Source organism: Neoarius graeffei, chromosome 1 (assembly GCF_027579695.1).
Source record: "Neoarius graeffei isolate fNeoGra1 chromosome 1, fNeoGra1.pri, whole genome shotgun sequence".
NCBI lineage: Eukaryota > Metazoa > Chordata > Actinopteri > Siluriformes > Ariidae > Neoarius > Neoarius graeffei.
In genome coordinates this window covers 22,304,480-22,328,974 of record NC_083569.1, presented here as the reverse complement: position 1 = coordinate 22,328,974, position 24,495 = coordinate 22,304,480, and the positions used below count along the sequence as shown (strand labels likewise).

The 24,495-nt window shown below is 42.7% G+C and overlaps 4 non-coding genes across 4 annotated transcripts; 2 read left to right on the top strand and 2 right to left on the bottom strand.

Moving 5' to 3' along the window:
- Positions 1-2,852: 2,852 nt before the first annotated feature.
- LOC132896411 (U1 spliceosomal RNA) lies at positions 2,853-3,016 on the bottom strand. Its single transcript, XR_009656038.1, has one exon. It is a non-coding gene; the product is annotated as a U1 spliceosomal RNA (small nuclear RNA).
- Positions 3,017-5,010: 1,994 nt separating this feature from the next.
- LOC132899189 (U5 spliceosomal RNA) lies at positions 5,011-5,124 on the top strand. Its single transcript, XR_009656660.1, has one exon. It is a non-coding gene; the product is annotated as a U5 spliceosomal RNA (small nuclear RNA).
- A 188-nt stretch (positions 5,125-5,312) lies between these two features.
- On the top strand, positions 5,313-5,510 carry LOC132898115 (U2 spliceosomal RNA). The gene has a single exon (XR_009656453.1). It is a non-coding gene; the product is annotated as a U2 spliceosomal RNA (small nuclear RNA).
- Positions 5,511-10,836: 5,326 nt separating this feature from the next.
- Positions 10,837-10,909, bottom strand: trnav-cac (transfer RNA valine (anticodon CAC)). The gene has a single exon. It is a non-coding gene; the product is annotated as a tRNA-Val (tRNA).
- Between the last annotated feature and the right edge of the window lie 13,586 nt (positions 10,910-24,495).

The following is a 24,495-nucleotide window of genomic DNA, read 5'->3' as shown; positions in this document are numbered from 1 at the left end:
ATGAGGAGGAGGGTGAGAGAGGTAAGATTAAGGTTGTAGGCTATGTGCTCCCCCATAGCAGAGGGTCGTTGAAACGACGTAGAGTTTTGGTCAGAATGGACGGTTTCCGTCGTACGTCAGAAAATCAACGTTGAAACGGCGCCGTGAAACGTCGATTTCTCCGCCGTCTGAGAGGGTCAATTTATCACCATTGAATCAACGTGGGTAAAGGTTGATCTGTCGACCGTCAGAGAAGGTTGAATATACGACGTTGAACCATCGTCACTTTTGCCGGCCAGTTTTCAACATTGGTAGGATGAGCAACTAATTCTGGCCCGTAGCCAGGGGGGATCGGAGGGTTCGTTCGATCCCCCCCCGCGACACCGCGCCCCAGACACACACGCCCCTCAAGATTACTCCAGATTTATTCATTTGTTCATGTCCGATGAATATACATTGATTCACATTTAAATTTACAATATCAAATCCAGACTAATCAAAAAAGTAAAGCAGACTAAGTGAGGACGAGTTAGAAAAACGGGTTCATTTCTCCTATGTTTATGTTTACACGTTTTGTTCAGACTGCTTTACACCCCAATCCAGTGGGTGGCGGTAATGCCCCCATTAGACCCCTTTCACTGACGTCACCCGAAACCGGAAGTAAACAAACCCTGCGCCACATTGGAAGACCAACAAACTCGTGATTTGGGGGAAATAAAGGCAGCGCGCGGTATGTGAACCCACGAGGCACTTGGTTCATCAAAATCTACAATGGTAAACTTTTGTGCTGTGTTAGGGTTCTAACAAAGCTGATGGGAAAGGTGAAAAGAAGTCTTTCTACAGAATACCAGCTGTGATTGAGACACAAGGGGAGCAAACCAAGGAGCTTTCTGCCAGGAGACAGAGAGAGGATTTAGCTGCTTTATGCAGAGCGGATCTGAATACTTCAAGTCTATTTTGTTACTGGTAAGTCACTAGGCTAGAGTGTTGTAGAACATTTTTTTAAATGTTTACTGAATAAAAACATCCTTAATTTTATCAAATATTCTCTACTCTATATTTCATTTCTTTCTTTTGTTTTAATTTTCCTCCCTCCATCCCTCTTTGGATTTTAAATATAGTTTTTCCCCATGTCCAAATAATGAGGTAGGGTGGCATTTAGAAACCCATAGCCTACTGCTGACTTTCTTTATCAATGCTGCATCAAATTAATTTTGGTTATGTTTTTCTGTTTCCATGTACAGGTCTGCGCCGCAGGAGGAATAGGCCACAATTATAAATAAATCATAAAATGTTTCTAAGAACTTGTTCAAGTGTGTTCTGTTCCTTATAAATGTTAAAAGTTATGCCTCATTAGATAGCTCGACAAACATTAGGAGAGGTGCATTGTTGCATGCATTTTTATATCCTGTTGTACATTAAACAGGACGTAGCCTACGCACATTGATATAAATTAAGTTTCACTTTCATGGTTGAAGTATGCATGTGTGTGTTCATCCTAGGCAAGAGCCCCGATGCTTTATTGTTAGCTAGTTTAATTTAGCCTGTTTTGCTTAATTTGTAGCCTTCCTGTTGTACATAAAACAGGAAGTAAAGTTGGATGAATCATCGCCGAAAATTCAACTATAAATCGACCGAAATACGTAGTTGAATAAAGGGTGAAAGGGGGTCTATTCTCTGTCGACCACCAGCCACTTTTCAACGTCGTTTCAACGGAAACTCGTATGAGCAAAGCGGTGTTGAATCAACGTCGGTGATCGACGGTGATTCGACGGCGTATAGGTCGAAGAACATGCCGATGATTCCACGTCGAATCAACGACCCTCTGCTATCTGGGGCTAGTCAGTCATAACTAACCAGCTAAGTTCGTGAATCGTAAGAGTTGAGGTGACACGTTTAGCATCAGCATGCATTAAAAGCCCAAATGCCAACAATAATTTTTTTGGGGACTGGGATGTGTTTTCCGTCGAGTTGACCTATTCCTCGCATAACTTCATCCACGAGAGCATGAGAATTATCCACTTTGCATAGGTTGGGGACAGGAACGTTAAGGTGCATTGTGCGGGGGGGGGCATTTTGTGTGTGTGTTGGGGAGGGGGGGTGCAGTGCCCCAGTAAAGCTTAATTCCTAGTGACGCCCCTGATCGAGACCCTTGCTCGTGCCAAGGTTCCCAGAAGCCTGACCTAAACCCGTTCAAGAACACGTTCCCTGGTGGTCGGAAAGCCGTGCGAGCAGAGCGAAAATAACAGCAACATGCAGAGCCAGCTACATTTTCTCCACATGTTGCACTTTGGTCCCTGAGCCCACTTGTCTTCATAAGACTTCAAACACATCGTGCAACTTGCACTCCAGCGCACAACGTCAGGGGAGGGCAAAGAAGGAAGGAAGGAAGGAAGGAAGGAAATAGATAGATAGATAGATAGATAGATAGATAGAAAAGCCACCAGCTCTATTTTTGACTCCGTCAGGGTTATGGGAAAGAGGAGAGAGCAGGAACGCATTCCCCCACTTTCAGAAATTATGCAGTCGATATTCCCGCATTTGAGGAATTCGCAAAGGTCTGCACGACCCTGGTGAAATTCCCTCCGTCAACGGTGCATCCTCAACAACCATTTTCTGCTCAAAACTCATGGAAACCCTAGCTGGGTGCTAAGGATAAAAGAAGCCTGAACAAAACCTGTTTTCTCGCGCTCAGAAACACAGCAATACACAGAACCAGAGAGATTTTTTCCATATTACCCTTAAGAGCATCACCCTTCTAGCTCCGCAAAGATTTAAAGCAGCTAGTAGCTCTTGATATAAAACATCTGAACACAAAGAAAAACTTCAGAAAGACAAACAGCTCTATCTTTGACTCCCACAGAATTAGCCAAAAGGGGAGAGCATGAACGCAGTCCCCCACTACCATAAATTATGCAGTTGAGATTCCCGTATTTGAGGAATTCACAAAGATCAGCACAACCTGAGTGCAATAGCTGGGCCTCACTTTGGGCAAACCACCTTCTTGATCATGGTATTGCCCCTGCCAGGTAAGTATGAGCTTCTTTGCCTGGCTGAGATGTAACCCTGCAAGGGTGTAGGCCGCTCCATGAGGGCAGGCAAAGCGTCCGAGCAGGGTTTTGCTTAATTTTTGGCCCCTCCTCTTCCAAGTCAGCACAAGACACTGGTGGTGATTTCATGTGCGCTCCCTCTACTGGTCAGACAAGATATGAACCCGACAAGACTTTGCACCGACCGACACGTAGCCCTTTTCCACCAACAGGGAACGGGTTCCGTTCTGGTTCGCGCACCAAAGTTTGATCCGTTCAGAGCATTTTGGTCAAAAATCCATTGGGTCGGACAGTGGTTAAATTGGCTTTTGTAAGGAGGGGGAGCTCTTCTTCACTCACAGTGGTCAATATCTCTCAAAACATTTTTATTTATCGCACCATCAGTTTAATACATATTTTATCAGCTTATGGCCTAGTTATTTATATCTCACATCAATGCACATATTGGTAACTTATTACGCCTATGTTTCACCATCAATCTACACTGTAATTTGTAAAACCTATTCACAATATACACCACCAATTCACATATTAGCAATAGTATTTACATCTCATCAATCTACACTATTATTTGCATTACTTGTTTACATCTCACACCATCAATTCACATATTAACAATAGTTCTTTACATTTCACACCATAAATCTACATCAATCAAATCAATTGTAAACTTACTTACATGTCACAACATCAAACCACATATCAGCAATAGCCAGTCATTCCAATTTAATTTACAACTTTCCAAATAAGACTTAGATCAAGTTTCTCCTGCCTTTCCTGTCTCTGTCTACATGCTCCCGGGGAGACTCCCAGAGCGTCCGGGAGACTAGGGATGTCTGAATCATTTAATTTTGTTATTTAGTCTAGTCTTAGTACCCCACAGCAACCTCATAACTTTGACCAACCAAAGCAACATTGGATTGGGGGTCGAGCGCGCGAGCCAATGGAAAAATCCAGGCTGCCAGTTCTCACTATCATGAGGGAGGTTTGCTAAGGCTCCATGTGAAAAGATATGTTAGCGGGCATCCATTAAATTAGCTAACTCAATTTTCTGATATTTACCTAAAAGCTAAAAACACAGAAAACTTTTTTTTGTCTGACTTTTACTAGACTTAGAAATAGAATATTAGAAGAACATCATCAGAGGGTCTACCATTGGCAATTCATAATAGTCATAATCGACAGTGACTTTAGGCATATTAAAGTATGGTCTATAGTCACTGGATTTATCTAGATCTGTTACTATTAATACGATTTAATTGACACAAAATGTGGTCATTCATATATATACACAAACACTTTATATATGCATACACTCAAGGGCACTTCCACCCAACACCACCCCATGTTAACCGAACTACATGTCTTTGAACTGTGGGGTTAACCAGAGCTGACACAGGGAGAACACGCAAACTCCACACAGAAAGGCCCCCACCAGCCGCTGGGCTCAAACCCAGAACCTTCTTGCAGTGCGAACCACTCCATCCCCCTGCTGCGCAAGTTAATAAATTTTAAAGCCTCCCCGTCAGAGAATCGAACCCCGGTCTTCCACGTGACAGGCGGAGATACTGTCCACTATACTAACAAGGATGACACAATAGCCCTCATTTATCAATAAAAAATGTGGTATGGAAAGCACTTACTGCTGGGGTCAACAGCGTTCCTGTCAATAATCAAACTCCAGCTGATGTTTTCATATTTAATTTATAGGCCTACATCCGTGATACTGGACAGATCACACAGCACTCAACTGTTCCTTTTCAAAATTCAACACCCCCCACCCCGCTTGCTTATCTATCTATCTATCGATCGATCGATCGATCTTTCTTTCAAAAAAGCTCATTGGTCAGACATTTCTCTGCCTGTGTGCAATGGTTAATACAGCTGTAAAGGTGTAAGAGATTGGCCCAGGCCACCTTACCCTCTACCAGCTTTCTGCACCTCCAATCCAGTGTCACTAACCTGATCCAGTGTTAAGTACAGCTCAGGTTTTTCTTCATTGACGCATAAATCTTTCGCCTTTTACTAAAGATTTCCGTGGAGAGAAATGTTAATGAGTTCAGTATATTTTTGTAGGCTTTGCTCTGGCAGAGCTGAACATTTTTAGTCAACGAATGTTAGAACTATTGATCTTTTTGCGTGGAAGCATCTCCCACACGCCCCAAAAGGCGATGTCTCTCTTCAAAAGGATCCAGCTGTTGGGGGCGGAGTCTAACTGGGTTTACCTTCCTGGAGTTTAATATGTGGAAGTGGTATATTTAAAGCTATTAGCTGCAATGAGTCATCATTTCTCTGTATTTCAATCAGGATCAAGTGTAGTATTTATTCTAATCCATTTGATATCTGATTTGTTCTCTAAACGAGAGCGTTATATCAAACAGATTTTTTTTTAAAACAAGGAGCTGGGATAGGAGTTTGCTCTTTCGGCTCCATATACCAATCTGATATTGTAGTACGTCTTATGTTCTAGGGAAAGGTTTTTTTTTTTTTTCCTTATTTAACGCGCTTTTTAAATGAAATTGAAAAATAGGGGGGTTTTTTTAGAGTAAAGAATAAAAAATAGGAATTTGTTCCTTTTATTTTGTACTCTCATATGGTATTATAATAGATTTAGGAATGGTTACTTTATTTTAAAAAAGAAAGAATAAGACTCAAAAGACTCGTATGTCAGAATGCTGTTCATAGACTTTAGCTCAGCATTCAACACAATCATTCCTCAGCAGCTCATTCACAAACTGGACCAGCTGGGACTCAACACCTCCCTGTGCAACTGGCTGCTGGACTTCCTGACGGGGAGACCACATACGGTACATGTTCGCCTTATGTGGTAACCTCGCATGATTTATTGTACACAGCTAATTACATTTTATACATGCATACGCTGTCTTTTGTTGGCAACGGTCGGGCAGAATAGCAGCGTGAAACCCTTAGTCAGGGGCGGTCCTGGGGGCGGGCCGACCGGGCAGCCGCCCGGGGCGGCATCGCGGGGGGGCGAAAAAAAAAAACGGTCCCACCCCCCCAAGAAAAAAGGTCCCCCCCCAAAAAACCCCCGAAAAAAAAACCAAGACGGGCGTGTGTGTGTGTGAACATTTTGGATGGGGAAGCCCAATATACCCTTTTCACTGATGTCACCGGAAACCGGAAGTAAACAAACCCTGCGCCATATTGGAAGACCAACAAACTCGTGATTAGGGGGAAATAACGGCAGCGCGCGGAATTTAAACCCACGAGGCACTTGATTCATCATAAACCTACAATGGTAAACTTTTGTGCTGTGTTAGGGTTCCAACAAAGCTGATGGGAAAGGTGAAAAGAAGTCTTTCTACAGAATACCAGCTGTGATTGAGACACAAGCAAACCAAGGAGCTTTCTGCCAGGAGACAGAGAATAAGTGCATTACTGAGTGTCTCTGAGCAAAGGAGAGCCTGAACGTTGCAACCTCCCTATTGGCTGTTTATTGGTTGTTTGTAAAAATGTATCAGTTGTTGCCCTTCCACGGGAATCATCGCGGACTCGAGAGACGAGACCTGACGAGTTAGTTCGTTGGTAGCAGAACAAAATGTCTGGACACAAATCGGGTTTTCAGAAAAGGAAAGAAAATAAACGGAGGGTCGAAAATACAAAAAAGGAGGCAGAAAATGCAAAACGAGTTTTAAGGTAGGACAAATGGTTACTTTTCTGAGGCAGCCCGCCGTGGCTGCCTGCAGGCTTATTTATTATAGCCATTTAGTTAAAATAGTTGATATAAAATGTTTATAGTTATAGTTATGTGATGGTTGTCCTGATTTAGACTGGATTTTTTTTTTTTTTTGGGGGGGGTGCGCGATGTTGCACCCGGGTCCAGATTAGGGCAGAACCGGCCCTGGCTACATTTCAGGTGTAGTTTGTTTTATGAATGTATGTACTTGCATAGATGTGTACTTGGTCTTCCAATATGGCGCTTAACAAAATCTCGCGGCGCGGTGACGTCATGCGGTAGCCCTCTATACCAAAGTTGCGCAGGTGACGTCATCAGTGTGTGTGTGTGCCTAACTTGTCGTAGCCCCATAATATGCACAATCCCGCCAGCGGAACGTTGTACTAGTCATCAAAAATGCTTTACTGCCATAGTAATACCAGCAAGGGGTTTCGCCCGGGGAGTAAATCACTCGAGGATCGCCACTGCCCTTAGTATAAGCTCTAGGTTTTGCCTTTGGTCTGCATGTTAGCGAGTTAGGGACCCATCTGCATGACACGTGACTTCAAGCCGCTAGTTCCCCCCCCCCGGACATCACTCCGCTCAGAGACGGACTCTGCTCTCGGGTTTGCAGATGGTGCTCCACTGGTCAGTTTTATAGTAGGCCTATATATAGTGAGTGTTGTGTTCGTGCCTTATTACAAGTAATTGTTCTTAAGCTAAATGGTAAATTCCTAGACTAATTTTTGTGCTTACAGCATGCTAAGCGGAGATTTAGCAATCAGCATTGGGCGGTGTAATGTTATATCTGGTGCATTTCTTTCCTCGGTTTGGCGAAATCCAATTGGAATGTTAATATCTTCGAATGTCCCATGTTGACAAACCAGAGCCATTCTGTGATTACCTAAATCAAACATGTCAATATCACGTTGAGAGCGAATGAAGCCAGTTCATGGCGAAACTTCTTCAGCGTCCTTGACCACGCTTTGGTCGTTTTCGGTCTGAACATACAATTGATTGTTTTGAGTAACTGTACGTGTACACCAGAAACGACCAAAGCAACCAAGTAGCTGAGGTCGTTGAAGAAGTTTCGCCATGAATTCGCTCTGGACGTGATATTGACATGTTTGATTTAGCTAATCACAGAACGGCTCTGGCTTGTCAGCCTGGGACATTCGAAGATATGAACATTCCAATTGGTTTTCGCTGAACCGCGTCATAGTTCATTACATAATATTAACTGACTTTTAACTTCTGAAATTCGCTCTGGTCGCCCATTTCGCTTCGCCCCCGGCGAATTCGCTTTGGTCGCTGAGTTCGCCGGCCCTCCATAGAGAAATAATAACTTCCGTCGCTTTGGTCGTTTCTGGTGTACAGTAATGCGGCTATACTCCGACTTACAGACATGCTGTATGTGTCAAGTGTTAATTGGATACTTTCCCCAAACAATAATTCTGCCTGGTTAAAAATCCGATAGGGTGACTTTGCACTATTCTCCGCCCAATGTATGGCTTGCATGTTTTGAAAAAGATGGTAAATTAGTGTCTAAAATGAGTTGTCAAAAATAAACTGCTTTGCTCACAACAGGAATATGGATGTCATGGAAAAATTAGACAGTGTGGCCATCAACATCTTAAAAGGTAAGAATGATAATGCTTGAATGTAAATTAAGTTAATGTGGTGTAGCTTTACTCATCTGTGTACCTGCTAATTTCATTTAAAATTAATGTTCATTACAATTATAGCTCTGTATGTTAAAACATGAGTTGTGTTTACCCACTTTTTTTGAAATAAAATGCCTAGGTTCTTGATGAGCTGCGACGAATAGTTGCGAAGGACAACATGCACTACGTGAAAGAGCTGAGGGAGCGTTGGGCAGACTTCAGAACCAAACTCACCTTTTATGGTGTCTACAAGAAGGCACTGAAGCCCCCGCTGGGACTTCCTGCTGGTAAGGGTTTGGAATCCTTCTGAAATGGCCAATTTCATGATGATGGCTTGTCACTGTTTATTGTTGAGTAATTGTGAGTAATTCAAATTACTTCCCCCCCGTAGATGAGCAAGCCATCTAATCATCTCACTGCCAGCTATGTTCCCTTCCGGTTACCCCGCACCAAAGAAGATGGCATCTCTATCAGAGGCACTCATTCATGTTCTACTGGTAAATAAAATTTATTCCATAACCTTCTGCAACTTTCTATTTGTTATTTCTATTTGCAGGTTTGAGTTAATCCAGTATGTGTCTGGAGGAGGTTGGATTTAAGTAATACTGTGTGTTAATGTTCAGCCCACAGAGGACCCAGGCGTATACCTAAGAAGACGGCCACTCGCCACACCGTTTGTCCTAGTGGGAGAGGGAGACTGCTTTTTCTGCGCTGGAAATGCTCCTGTCACATCATTCCCTAGGAGCAGTCTTGGGGAATCCGTCCTATACATCATGGCGTACTACTACGCTTTTCATATGACATACCCGAAATGTGTGGCATCTGTTCTTTCGATCCTTCAGACCGAGGTCTTGGGTGATAAGATTCATGAGAAAGACCAAACCACGGCCTTTAAATGTGCCAAAGCTGACTGGTAGGCCTTTCTTAGCTAGTGCATGTGAGTGAGGTGTGCGTGCCTGAGACATTCATTGTGTGAAACAGAACAAAGTTTTATTTTTGTGTTCATTGAAGGCCCTCTTCTAATTCCTTGCTGCCCAATAGCCTGCTATGCCTCTCATGCCAACTTGTGTTTTGCAGCATTTTGTTGATATAATAAAAATAAAAATGCAGATCTGAAGTTCTTGTCCAGTCTATTTTTCCCCTACATTCATCACACCTAAACAGGAAATTTATTCTAGATAAGAAAATAAGTATTCTAGCTAAGAAAAACAAACTTGTTTTGAGCCTTTAAATAAGCTGGAATCAAGCACATTTGCCTTGTTTTTAAGCCTATTAAATTCTAATTTTGAGCAATATTTGCTCAGATGAAATTGGTTTCTAAGCAATAATTACTGAAAATCAGAAGAAATGGCTTAGAATAAGAGAGAAAATCTTAACAAGTAAAATAAAAACTAGCTTTTTATGCTTAATTTAAGATTTTTGGTATGCTTACTACTTGCATATTTTTTTCTTGTTTTAAGAAATCTTACCAAGTCCCATTATCTTGCTGCACTGGCAGATTATTTTGCTTAAAATAAGTGATTTTCCCCCGAAACACTATATATTTTTCTTATTTTTTTAGAGGGCATTTTTTGCAGTGTTGGGCCTCAAATACAGAAGCAATGGCACTTAGGCATGTGTCCCCAGGGTAGGCCTGCAGCGTTGGTGGTATAGTGGCTGGCATAGCTACCTTCCAAGCAGTTGACTTGGGTTCGATTCCGGGCCAAAGGCAGATAGTGTGGCGAGGCACTTGGGAGGAAACAGCAGGAACGGATCGGGAGGTGATTGAGGGCTGCTCCTTCTGCTTTCCGCTCGCATTGCATGTAGTCGAATAGCATCAGTTTGCGCAAACCTGGGCGTGTTTGAAGGACACGGGCACCTGCGTGTTTTTCTTTCGTTGGTGACAAGCTACTTTGCCTGTTTTCCACAAACGGAGAACTGCACAGTCACGGCTTTAGAGTTAATAAGCAAATGTGTCTGAATGTTGGCTGGCAAATACTCGTTGATACATGATGAAGCATTCCAGAGTCAGTGCCACTTTGCAGCGTTCTGATACCGTTTGCAGCCCTGTTGACCTGACCTCACTCCGTAAACGAGCAACCAAGTGGTATTTGAGAACACCACCTCCTTGTGACCAATTGCAATGTCCATGCTTCCACAGTCCTTCCACTTTCCACGAGCAATGTACTGTAAGTAGTTGTTTGCAGGTTTGAATGACATCAGTTTGCCCCTGCGCACGGTCGACCCATGAAGCCGTGAACAACACAGGCTCCTGTGTGTTTTCCTTTCGTTGGCAACAAGCGACAGGTGTATGTTTGTCCACAAACAGAGAACTGGAGAGTCACTGTGTAAGATTTGTTCAGTAAATGTGTCCATACCTTGGCTGGTGAAAAGCAAACACTTGCTTCTGTAGTTGGCACGGTCAGAGCAGAGATCACAGCTCAGCAGTCGCTCAAAAAATGAATAAATAAATAAACCAACCCACTGCTGTTTCTGCCCGGTTTTGAACCAGGGACTTTTCACGTGTGAGACGAATGTGATAACCACTACACTACAGAAACCTCAGCTCTTGGGCCGATCAGCTGTTGCCTGGGCCTCAAATACAGAAGCAATGGCACTTAGGCATGTGTCCCCAGGGTAGGTCTGCAGCATTGGTGGTATAGTGGCTGGCATAGCTGCCTTCCCGGCCAGGCGAGGGGCATAATGGACTGTAAGAAGGGGGGAAGAAAAGAAAAAAGAAAAATAAGAAAATGGGGGAAAGAAGGGGGAAAAGAAGAGAAAAAGAGGAAAAAATAGTGTCAAGTGTCTTGTCCCCTTTCTCCACCCCTGACCCAATGTTGGTGTACAGTTGCACTCCTGGTGGATCCTGGATGCAGGCAAGGTGTTTCTGCTGTATCTCCCACACTCGAGGCATGCTCTTGTGATTGATGAGGTGCAGTCCAGTGCTGTCCACCAGCTGCCACATGGAGTCAAGCAGACTTTTGATGAGTGCACGGGTCTCTTCTACCCCTTGGGTTCTCCTGCGGCAGTGCCTCGCTAGCTCACTTGTGCTGATGGTTGCCAACACCTGAGCATCTGTTGGCTCATAGCCAGGATGTTTCTTCTTCAGCTCTGCCTGCTTGGCCTCCTTCAGATGACAGATATCCTGCTTGTCCCACTCAAAAATTGTGCTTGACAATTTAGAACAGAACGTACCATACAGTGGATGGTGTTCTGTGGTGAGACCGTCAGCGAACCGCCTCATGAAGTGGAACACATCCAAACGCACAGTGGAGGTCCACAGCCGAAACCATCCTTGGCATACACTTCCTCAAACCACTGGGCCAGGGGCAGGGGATGGAAGGCTGGTGGCGGCGCACAAACATCCTGGGGCTGGCTGAGGCAGGATTTCTTGTGTAGCTGACAATCTGTTAAATAATCAGAACATCTCCTTGCCCACTCCTCACCTGCAATAGCTGTCTTCTGGAAAACATTGGAGTAAAAAGACCACCAGCTAGCAGAGGATGGTTTCAATCCATCAGCCTCTGGGTTATGGGCCCAGCACACTCCCGCTGCGCCACTCTGCTGACCTCATACGCCAGATGGGACTCAAACCCACAGTCCCTGGCTTAGGAGACCAGTGCCTTATCCATTAGGCTACTGGGGCTCTGCCACAACCCGATGAAAAAGGGCAGCCACTCAAAAATAGCTAGGCTCGTTCCTCAGCCGTCTCTCATCTCCGTGACAGAAACTTCTTTTGTGTTTGCTCAGTTTGAAATAATTTGCTGGGTCTGCACCAAAGTCAAACGCTTGCAACGTCCGGCTTTAATATCAGCACGTCCTCATTCCAGTCACAAATTGCTCACAAGGCATTTTACCCCGACTTAAGTAAGTAGACTTTTCTTTGGAAGCATGTACACTGCCAGTCGTAGCCAAGCAATTTTACACTGGAAAGCACAGCTTTGTACTGAATTTACATAGGCCGCATAATGTTGCGGTGGTTAGCAGTGTCAACTCACACCGAGCAGGGTCTGGGCTTGAGCCTAGTGGGTGACCGGCAGCCTTTATGCCTGGAGCATGCATGCTCTCTTCGTGCCTGTGAGGATTGGCACCGGGTGCTCCGGGTTCCTGCCCCAGTTCCTAGACCTAGAGTAGGTCAAGCGAAAACTCTGAATAGCCCAGAGGTGTTAATGTGGCTGGGTTACCCCTGAGATAGCTCATGGGTACAGAAAATGAACGACTGTATGTGTACAATTCAGGGCACTTGATTAATTACGTTTTATGTCTTGTGCTTAAGAAGAACATGTGGAAAAAAGTTAGAAAACCATGAAATCACTCTGATTTTTCCTGATTCACTGACCAGGATCTTTGCTACCCAAAGAGCTCTGATCTGTGAGTCGTACACATGGGTAACATACTGTGACAACAATTGGTAGATGCGGTGGGCCTTATTTCACTCCCATAATGCCTATGTGCCTGTCTGCGTGATACAAAGCACTGACCAATGGCAAACTAGTGACAGAGCACTGAAAATCAGGCCTCCTGATGGACAATTTTTGAGGCCAGCCACCAAATTTCTAGTAAGACAGATAGATGACGTTTATTGCCTCTGCTGGGAATTTTGGGAAGAAAAGTGGCTAGAAAGAGCAGCGGACTGTGTCGGCGTCTGGGCTCTGGGCCCAGCACGCTTCCGGTGCGCCACTCTGCACACCCCACACGGGTCTCGAACCCACAATCACTGGGTCATGGAAAACGTTGGAGTAAAATTTGGCAGACTCTACAGAAGATGGTTTCGATCCATCGACCTCCGGGCCCGGCACGCTCCCGCTGCTGACCTCTCACTTTCTGTGGGTCTGGAGCCTGCAATAGCTGCCTTCTGGAAAACGTTGGAGTAAAAAGACCACCAGCTAGCAGAGGATGGTTTCGATCCATCAGCCTCTGGGTTATGGGCCCAGCACGCTCCCGCTGCACCACTCTGCTGACCTCACACCCCAGATGGGACTCGAACCCATAGTCCCTGGCTTAGGAGACCAGTGCCATTATCATTCAAATTTTAGGTAAATTATTTTAATTTGCATCTTATACGGATTTTATAAGGGAAATACGGAGTTTGGAGGTTGGTTATACAGGTTTGATTGACCAAAGGTTGACATGTATGTTAATGGGTAATTAACATCCAAACATGAAGAGGAAAGGAAAATCTTTACCAGTTTCTTCTCTCAGTTAGTGTTGCTGTTGCTCTGCCCCTCCTCTCTCTCTCTCAGCTCTCTTTTTCTTGCATCCACCAACAAAAAAGAATGAAGACATTTCTGCAGAATCAGTTAATAAATAAAATGTAATTATTTTTTTTTAAATCAGAAAAAAATTATCCTTGGGGCATCATCAGTATATCTGGAGCATGCAAGTCTCACCTGTGTGTGAGAAACACTGCGAGGCTTTCAGTGGATCATTACTGTGCTACAACTTCAAGAATAATTTTACAGGCTATATGGTGGCCACGAATATATTTTGCACATAATTATTGTTAATGAAGTAAATAATAAAAAAAAGCAAAGTTTTAACTAATCATTAGTATTTTTAAGAAGTTAGAGGTGAGGATTAGTATTTAGGTCTAAATCCAAATTAAACATTAACAGTTTATAATCAGGACAAAAATGATGGTTGATCATCCGAAAGCAAATTGACATACAGGCAGTTAGAATGTGCATGTGAACATATAAATAGCTCCATCTTATGAGAAAAGCACGGTTCTGGTCCAGTCATGTGTAGTGCTTTTTGTACAGTGTAGTTGGGTTTCCTGTCACTGTGGGCCCCAGAGCACAGTAGTACAATGCAGAGTCTGTCACTGCAGCAGGGGAGATGAGCAGATCCACTTTCTTACTCGTTTTATCAAGTTTTATGGAAAATTGTGAACGAGGCAGTTGATCCTTGGTGACACTTTCAGTGACTTCATCAAACAGCATCAGAAAATCTGGTCTTGATCCAGGCTTTTGTCGACACCAGTGGACACACCAAACTGATCCAGTATACGTGCAGGACAGTGTGGTGAGGTCACTCATGGTGCTTATGGTTTGTCTCTTGAGGTCTTGGCCTGTCCAGTGTTTTTGTTAGCTCAGATGAGAAAGTAGCCAGAATCCACAGCCCACAGCCCACTCTACAATTGACACACTGCATTATTTAAAATGCGTGTCCAATTTTTGCGAGACAAATAGTAAACAGAAGCTAACTGCAGCTAGGAACTAAAGTTGTGAGTGACTTTACAGCAGTTTCTGGGGGCTGTTTTGGGGCTCAGTGCAGAAGCTTCAAGGTTCTGCTGTGGCCCCAAGCTTCAGCAGCTGAGAAAGCGTTAAGGCTCCAGCGATAGTCTGTTTCTATGAGTCCAATCTCTCCAATGTCACAGCCAATCGCTACGCTTCTCTCCAATCTCACAAGCCAATCGCTACGCTTCTCTCCAATCTCACATTGGATTCTCCAATCTCACAAGCCAATCGCTGCGCCTCTCTCCAATCTCACATTGGATTGTGCGTACCTTGCAACGGAGAATCTTCGCTCAGTTCACTTTTTTCAGCGGCTGTCGTCATCAATCCAGCAATACTAAAAGTAAGACCATATTATGAATATAAGTTTTCTGTAAAAACTTTGTGTAAATTCAGCAACGAACAAACGATTGTCAGATAAGTTTACTGTCTTGCTAACGTTTAATACCTGTGGAAAATGATCATATATCAATTCAATGGCATGTCAGCGTTTTGCGAAATTACTGTTATTGACGTAAAGAAAGCAAATATGATGATCAAAAGGCATAGATTTACATATGAATGATGTTAGCATAATATTAACGTAAGGATGGACATTATATTTATCCTATGCTACGATGGTAATTTTGTGGTTGGACATTAACTTCTGCCACGATGGTAATATGATGGTTGATTATAAACGTGCGTTAGGCTATTTATCTTGACTCAGTGTTGATATTCAATGATAAACCAACAATAGTTTGAATTTGTTTAGCATTTTATTTGTTAGCATTCTCTTGTAATGTTACCTCAATATGGCTTGTTTACAGTAAGTGTGCACCAGTCCCAGCATTAGTGTAAGAATATGGCTTGTTTACAGTAAGTGTGCACTAGTCCCAGCATTAGTGTAAGAATATGGCTTGTTTACAGTAAGTGTGCACCAGTCCCAGCATTAGTGTAAGAATATGGCTTGTTTACAGTAAGTGTGCACCAGTCCCAGCATTAGTGTAAGAATGTGGCTTGTTTACAGTAAGTGTGCACCAGTCCCAGCATTAGTGTAAGAATATGGCTTGTTTACAGTAAGTGTGCACCAGTCCCAGCATTAGTGTAAGAATATGGCTTGTTTACAGTAAGTGTGCACCAGTCCCAGCATTAGTGTAAGAATGTGGCTTGTTTACAGTAAGTGTGCACCAGTCCCAGCATTAGTGTAAGAATATGGCTTGTTTACAGTAAGTGTGCACCAGTCCCAGCATTAGTGTAAGAATATGGCTTGTTTACAGTAAGTGTGCACCAGTCCCAGCATTAGTGTAAGAATATGGCTTGTTACAGTAAATGTGCACCAGTCCCAGCATTAGTGTAAGCATATGGCTTGTTTACAGTAAATGTGCACCAGTCCCAGCATTAGTGTAAGAATAAAGGGTGTTAATGTGTGTATCCAAGCTATTTCTCTATCGTTATATAAATGGGAATTGTGATCACTGTCTTTATTTTTACGTTTTCTTCATTCAGATGAGTAAGAGCCATATGGGGGAGGGGGAGTGGATGGCGAGATTGAGAACTTTTGCCTCCAGTGGAGTTTGGCCCTCTGGCTCTGGTAACAGACCAGCGCCAAGGCAAAAAAATGGCACGACCTCTATCAAAAGGTAAAGTAGGAAGACAGTACTGACTGCTTAACAGAGGTTAGTATGTTGAACACTGAGTAACTCATTCTTGACTGAGCGATAATGATGTCATTGTAGATAGAGAAATGCCCCCTCCAGACACGTGGGCAGGCAACACTTTTTGGTGGGCCCACAGGCTGCACTTGTGGTTTCCATACCACAAAGGTGAGCTATGTGATGTGCTGACTGATTCTTCAAGCTTTTGTGGTACTAAAACATGCTCATCTGCTGTTAACTATCTCTTCCCATTCTGTAATTCCATTTTAGCAGCCTGCCACACAGTCACCAGCGGCAGGAGAGCCAGCGCCAGCCAGTCAGGGATCTGTGGCCCCTGCAGCTGCTCAGAAGACTTTCTTGCGGCCTCCTCCAAGCCTGTCAGCGGTGAATATGATTTATACTGATTGCTTTGAATGATGCCATCCCACTTGAGCTTTAAGTGTTCTGTGTCTGTTTTCATTGAAGTCTTACTGAATGTTAACTGCTTTCAGTTCACCAAGCAACGTTTTGGCGGGGTGCAGTCAGCCTCTTTGAAGCCACATCTAGTGGCCAGAAGGACCCCAAGCCCCACTCCTCTTCCTCCCTCTGCTACATCCTCCGTGAGGACCCCAAGCCCTGCTCCCTCTGCTGCATCCTCCGTGAGGACCCCAAGCCCTGCTCCCTCTGCTGCATCCTCCGTGAGGACCCCAAGCCCTGCTCCTCTTCCTCCTCCTGCATGTCCACATGGCGATACCCACACCAGCAGCCTGGGAGGAATAACACACTACAGAAGTCACACAGATTACTTGAGTGTGTCTGTGTGTGGGTGTGTGTTTATGTGTGCGTGCATATGTGTGTGTCTGCATTTTATTTGCTGAGTTTTAACTTGTATTCATGCATAAAACTAATTCTTATTTTATCTTCAACCTATCAGGATGAAGCAGGAGATGGAGCTTCATTTTGGTTGCCAGGGGAGTTGAGGAAGACGATCCCCACACAGGACCAGCGCTGGATTGCCAACACCATATTCCAGTCTGGCAGACTACGAGCGGATCTGAAGTTGTGGTATGAGCCCCCAGTCCCAGCACTCATTTACCACCAGACCCCGACTCCAGACCGCTTTTTCACACACAGGCTGATGGTGTGGATGCTCTACCACCTGTGGAAAGTGAGAGTTTTCTTCCCCTCCTGTGGAAAGCAGCTGACTGGATATGGTGTCCATAAAAGGGCCCGTAAAGTCCTGGACATTGACAGGTATTACCTGATGCTGACCGAAACCCTCAGGTGCACGGCCTGTTCCCTGAATTACTTGTCGACCAGTCAAGCTGTCCGGGAGCAGCTGGACCTGCCGCACGCCCAGATGTTCAGGCTTATCCTGACCCGCAAGTGAGTAAAGCTGAAGCAAGCTGGTGAATGCTGTTCATTAATTATGAATATTACAGTGCCATTAATTCACTGTTTAATTATATGAATTAAAAAAAGTGTAGGACTCCTCCTTAAAGGTACAGTCTGTGATTTGTTGTTCTTGTTTGAGGGCAGGCTGCAGACTGTTTGTTTGCACTAGAGAGGAGCTGTTGTTGTTTTGAATGTGTAAATATGTTGTTATTTTTTGGGGGGACACGCTGCCCCAACTCTTTGTGTGATCTTGAATAAATGTGAAATATGTTTCTATGAATAAATGTGAAATAATTTTTTTTAAAATATATCAAAATGGGTCTTTTTGTGACTTAAGCACTTTCATATATATATTTTTTTTTAATTAAGGTTTTTATAATAAGGATTCTACAAAAGTTAATATAATACAATCTTTGAAGAATATACCTTTAACACCACATGGATAGCAAAAACACTTTGGATGAAAATATGAGGCAAATATCTATTTTAATCAGTGTTAACATGGTATATAACGTAATCTGATGTGATTCAAAAGACACTTGTCAGTCTTTACACTAGCTGTCACTCAATCAAAAACCTTTAACAACCAAAACCCTTTAAAAAAAGCCAACAGTACTTGATGGAACATGTTTAATATCAATATTAATAAAAGTTGATGAAATATTACAATTGTACTGAATGTCAAATTGTTTCGCCGAAGGTGGGATTCGAACCGGCGATACCAAAGTCAAATATATTTATGGGAAAATAGAAAAATTATTTTTTAAAAATTATTCACAACTAATGTTTACCATGGTTCAATACTTAAAAATCATAAGCTAAGCCCTTAATAATCTTTTCTCTTCCCCTCTTTTTTCCTTTTTTTTCCTCTTTTTCCCTTCTTCCCCCTTCCCTCCTTTCTTCCCCCCCCTTAACAGACTATTGTTCCCCAGCTTTCTCATCACCTGAAGACCACTTTCTGCTGGTGAGAGTGGCTCCCTTTGGACAGTTTGAAGATCAGTGAGCTTACTGAAGAGCTGAAGGTGTGCAATTTCTGCAAAACACTTTGCATTCAAGTCTCCATCAATGTACAGTTGATAACATCAACAAAAAAAAGACTTCAAGGTGGACCACGTGATGATGGCTGGCGAGAAGATGTGTTTGGGCAGCATGCAGTCATCTTATCAGAGAAGTTTGCTTTTTATCCAGTTGTCTTTAGGTTTAAACTTTTTTTTAATTATTATTATTTTTTAGTTCTAAAAAAAATACTGAGGTCCAGACCTCAGTGACCTCATAGCTGCCAACGGACATGATTTTAGTACAGCCTAATTCCCAATAAAGCTGTTCTCGTTTCCATTTTTTCCCGTTTCTGTTATCAGGCAATGGAACGAGTATGAAATAGTGACTAAAACGTGGCCCATTAAAACAACATGTTCACCAGCAGTCACATCCAAGCCATTTTCATGCTGCTGCTCTGCACTGAGAAAATTCCTATTTTATAACCTCAGTGTCATCTGACAAAATCAGCATGCACATAATTTTAAAGAAAACAACTGTGCAGTGATAGTTACTATATTTACATATAAAATGATTAGTAAGACAGAAAGTTTGAAGAAACAAGGTGTTTTCCTTATTTTTTCTCTCCCACAGTGCACAGCCTCTGTCTGCCTGGGAAACCAACCACAAGAAGGATGTTTCGTTTTCAGTCAGGGATGATTCAGCCTCATCTGCCCTGTAGTGAATAAACCTTTTAATCCTCTGGAGACAAAGATATCGTCTTTCGAAAGTAGCTAAGATTTGTCCAAAAACTGACAAGATTTGTCATTAGTCGCTTTTTTTATTTAAAAAAGTCACTAAGTTGGCAACAATGCTTCGAGAACTGACTGTTCACTTGTTGCCTAATATTTCCCACTTCTTGACAGGTGCCATTGTAACGAGATAATCAATGTAATTCACTTCACCTGCCAGTGGTGTTAATGTTATGGCTGATCGGTGAATATAAATGTACTATGTATGTATGACTGAAGAACAGATTGAGCCTGTATAATTGTGTAAAGTGTTATTTATATAATGACAGAAGTCTATTTCTCTGGGGTGTGTGTGCAGGATCCTAGTACTTGGCCCACAGTAAGATAACAGACTATGCCATCTTGTGTAGAAAGGAGAAAGACTTTAACACACCAAGGTTATCTATCTATCTATCTATCTATCTATCTATTTTCTTTCACTCATCCCTACCACTTTGTCCCATTTTGCACAGATAAAAATGGTTGCTGGGAATAAGAAGTCTTTTTTGTGGACCTTTCTGGAAAGCTTTCTAGCTCATGTAGATGAGCAGATTATTAAATATTCTGTTAGCAGGATGGGAGGGAACATGCATAAAGTGGGTAGTTTTTTTTAAATTCATATTTTCTGGTAAAGATCCTCAACTGAGGGAAGAGAAACTCTGATGTTGGTTCCAGTGGTTTTCATTATGTGTTCTAGCGGCTTGGGCTTTGACACAGAATGCAATTTATCAGAGAAGATACTCACAGAGCTGCACAGGATGCTGTCTATGGTTCCCCTAAATGTATTGAAGCTAGGAGGGGTGAGGTTTGCTCTCCTGTCTCTGCAGAAAAGTGAGACACGGTTGGGATTTTCTGGCACAGATAAGATCCTCTGTCATGTGCACCCCAAGACTGTCTCCATGATCACACTAGCAGAAGAGCACAGATTGATCACTGTGGGACTGTGAGTCCTACTGGGGTCAAAAATCATCTCTTGGTTTCCTCCATGGATTGTTGCTTCTGCTGTAGTCCTCTGATCCACTTCAACTTCTCTCTGTATGTCGACTCATACAATTTAATGACAATAAAATACAGCACCCTCCACAATTATTGGCACCCCGGTTAAGATGTGTTAAAAGCCTTAAAATAAATTCAATTTTTATTGCAGAAGCATAATCTCACACTGAAAATTGTAGAAAAATGTAACACTTAAATCAAGTGAATTAAAAAAAAAATCCCTGACTAAGAAATAATTATTTTTCATAAAATCACCTGTTCCACAATTATTGGCATCCATAACAATTCCTAGAAAATAAATGTAATTGAAGCATTTCTGTCATTTCTACTGTAGTTTATAAAGTTGATCAGAGTATCTAGGAACCTTTAATTAGTAATTCATCACATCCTGTTTCCCTTGGGTATAAATATGATGCGACACAGAGGCCTATTTCTCTTATCCACTCTTCAACATGGGAAAGACAAGAGAACACACCATTCAAGTAAGGCAGATGTGTGTCGGCCTTCATAAGTCAGGCAATGGCTACAAGAAAATAGCCACTCACCTACACCTGCCCATATCTACAGTCAGAGGAATCATCAAGAAGTTTAAATCAACTGGAACAGTGGCAAACAAGCCTGGACGAGGATGCAAGTTTATCTTGCCACCACGCACAGTGAGGAGGATGGTAAGAGAAGTAAAAAGTTCTCCAAAGCTCACTGTTAGAGAATTGCATCAGAGAGTAGCATCTTGGGGTCACAAAGTCTCCATAACAACCATCAGGTGCTATCTACATGCCAACAAGCTGTTTGGGAGGCATGCACGGAAAAAGCCTTTTCTCACTTACAAGCATAAATGTAAATGTCTGGAGTTCGCTAAGCGGTACTGGGACTTCAACTGGGACCGTGTGCTTTGGTCAGATGAGACCAAGATAGAGCTTTTTGGCAACAAACACTCTAATACATCACAAAAGATGAGTATGTGGAAAAGCACCTCATGCCCACTGTGAAGTATGGGGGAGGATCGGTGATGCTGTGGGCCTGTTTCTCTTCCAAAGGCCTTGTTAGGGTGCATGGCATCACAAACTCTTTGAAATACCAGGACATTTTAAATCAAAATCTGGTGGCCTCTGCCCGAAAGCTGAAGATGGGTTGTCACTGGGTCTTTCAGCAAGATAATGACCCTAAACATGTGGCCAAATCTACACAAAAATGGTTCACCAGACACAAAATCAAGCTCCTCCCATGGCCATCTCAGTTCCCAGACCTCAACCCAATTGAAAATCTGTGGGGTGAGCTGAAGAGGAGAGTGCATAGGAGAGGACCCAGGACTCTGGATGATTTAGAGAGTTTGTGCAAAGAGGAATGGTTGAATAAACTGTGGGTGGTAAAAGAGAGCAACTGGACTTGCTTGAAGATTCTTGAAGACGTTTCACCTCTCATCCGAAAGGCTTCTTCAGTTCATTCAGTTTCGGATGAGAGGTGAAATGTCTTTAAGCAAATCCAGTTGCTCTCTTTTACCACCCACAGTTTACTATGACCTGGATGACTGAGAATCTTCACAGACATGAATGGTCAAATATCCCTCTCCCATCTTGTGAAATGTTATAGGAGAATATTAAGTGCTCTCTTGTTGGCAAAAGGGAGTTGTACAAAGTATTAACATCAGGGGTGCCAATAATTATGGCACACACGATTTCATGTAAAATAATTATTTCTTAATGTGGGATTTTTTTTCCCACTGAATAAATGCACTTGAATTAAAGGTTGGAGTTTTCTCTTTTTTTGGCATTGTTGTCCTATATTATTTATAAAAAAAAAAAAGAAGAATTTATTAGAAGCCTAACGAGGGGTGCCAATAATTGTGGAGAGCGCTGTACAATTAAATTCAATTTTACCTGTAAAATGCTTTTAACCATGGACATCATCATAAAGCAGCTTTACAGAAATATATAAATTCCGGACATAAATGTTACATATATAGAATTTATCCTGAAGGATCGAGCCAGAAGGCGATGGTGGCAAGACGGGGTCACTGAGATCTCAGGAGTCGCATGTGTCGTGAGAGAGGGAGGGGGTTGGGCAGATAGAAAGAGAAACCCTCCTCTAAATACACACAGTTTCAAACTGAAAGTCTGCAATGTAATCTCACAGCCAATTCAAAATATTTTTGGTTGTTTATTTTATTGCAGACATTTTCTGGAGTATTTCATTAAAGTGAGAGAAAAAAACAGCTGATCTTGGTAATACTAATATATAGATTGAGGCACTGCCTAAAAGCGGAGCTCCCAGCTGTTTCTGGGTTGTAGAATTTTCTTATATCATAGCCAGCCTCTTTTGTTTTATATCGAAAATTGCCAAAAAAAAAATTCAGGCATGACGCGTGCACGTCGTGCATGGAGATTTTCCCGCCATCATTGGGTTGCCTGTGATGGCAGGCACGCGAGTACGCAACACACAGCAACGTCAGGCGACAACAGCGACAAGTTACTCACTACTATACTGTCCTGACTACTACTCTACTTCACACTTCACTCCTCACTTCACTAGTTGTTGGGTTTCCTGTGGTGGCAGGCACACACAGGACCGAAACCATCAGAAAACAACTCAATGGGTTTCTTTATGTATCCACACTCTATGCCTATGGGGCTCCCCTCACGCAGGCCGGAGCTCCGTTAACACATAGTCTGGTGGTTATTTCTCAATAGGGCGCTCCATAACACTTTCATGCACATCTAGGGGTAAAAGCTGCCAACTGTTTTTTTTAGTCAGAAGGGGTCCTAACAAGTAGAAATAGGGTGGTTGGCATCTTTGAAAAATGCCTATGACTCTGCTTTGGCAGCCATTTTGGAAACCGCCATAGATGACTGTTATATTTAACAAAATAAGATCTTGGGAGGGTGGCACGGTGGTGTAGTGGTGTTGCCTCACAGTAAGATGGTCTGGGTTCGAGCCCCGTGGCCGGTGAGGGCCTTTCCGTGCGGAGTTTGCATGTTGCCCCCGTGGGGTTGCTCCGGTTTCCCCCACAGTCCAAAGACATGCAGGTTAGGTTAACTGGTGACTCTAAATTGACCGTAGGTGTGAATGCGAGTGTGAATGGTTGTCTGTGTCTATGTGTCAGCCCTGTGATGACCTGGCGACTTGTCCAGGGTGTACCCCGCCTTTCGCCCGTAGTCAGCTGGGATAGGCTCCAGCTTGCCTGCGACCCTGTAGAACAGGATAAAGCGGCTAGAGATAATGAGAAGATCTTGGGAGCAATGAAGAACAATTAATATGCTGCAAAGCACAATCCTTCTTATACAGAGGAAAAAATTGTACAGTTTTTACATTTTCATGAAATGTCAGCCATGTTAGTATTCCAATATGGCTGCTGAATAATGATATTATGAAATTAAGTTTTTAAAGGTATAAAGAATTTTGTTGTTTAAACACGTTTCAACAGATAATAAATTTACTGGTGACATCAACAGTATAGACAACTATTAAGAATTAAGGAACGTACAAGAACATTTATTTCTGCAAAGTATGAAATGTTTATTGAGAACATCATTGCAATGTCTTCAATATTAACAGGGCTGAAGATTAATAACACTAATATATGCTTTTAAACAGCTTCAGTAATGTACATTTTATACAGATTTATATAGCTAACACTTAATTATCACTGACCCAAGAGCATGTTCTTCGCTAGATACCCTGCTCATCCTCAGGGTCACAACTGTTTATGCAGTTGGCAGACCATTCACATTCACCATGGGTTTTGACCTTGTTGCTTCAAACCGCTTCTTCAGTCTTGTTATTTCTGTTGCATTTGTGAATTGAGAATAGCATGTTTTATGCCACTTGATGCTATTGGGGTCCAGATCCATGTGCTTTTGTAAATATTCAAAAACCTCAAAATATTCCTCATCTTTATATCTTATGCGTTCTTCAGCTTTGGTCTTTAAATTCATTGTTCCCGATTCACTTGCTTGATGTAAAGTTTTGTCGTTCTTGTTCCTTCCACAGTCTTGTTGACATACGGTATGAAGCACTTCTGGAAATCAATATCCCTTCCTCTTTTTCTCTTCTTGGAGCTGAATAAGGGTTCCACGACTGACTAAAAAACAAGGGATCCACAAGACAAATAGTCGTGTCTCAGTGTACAGTTTTTAAAAAT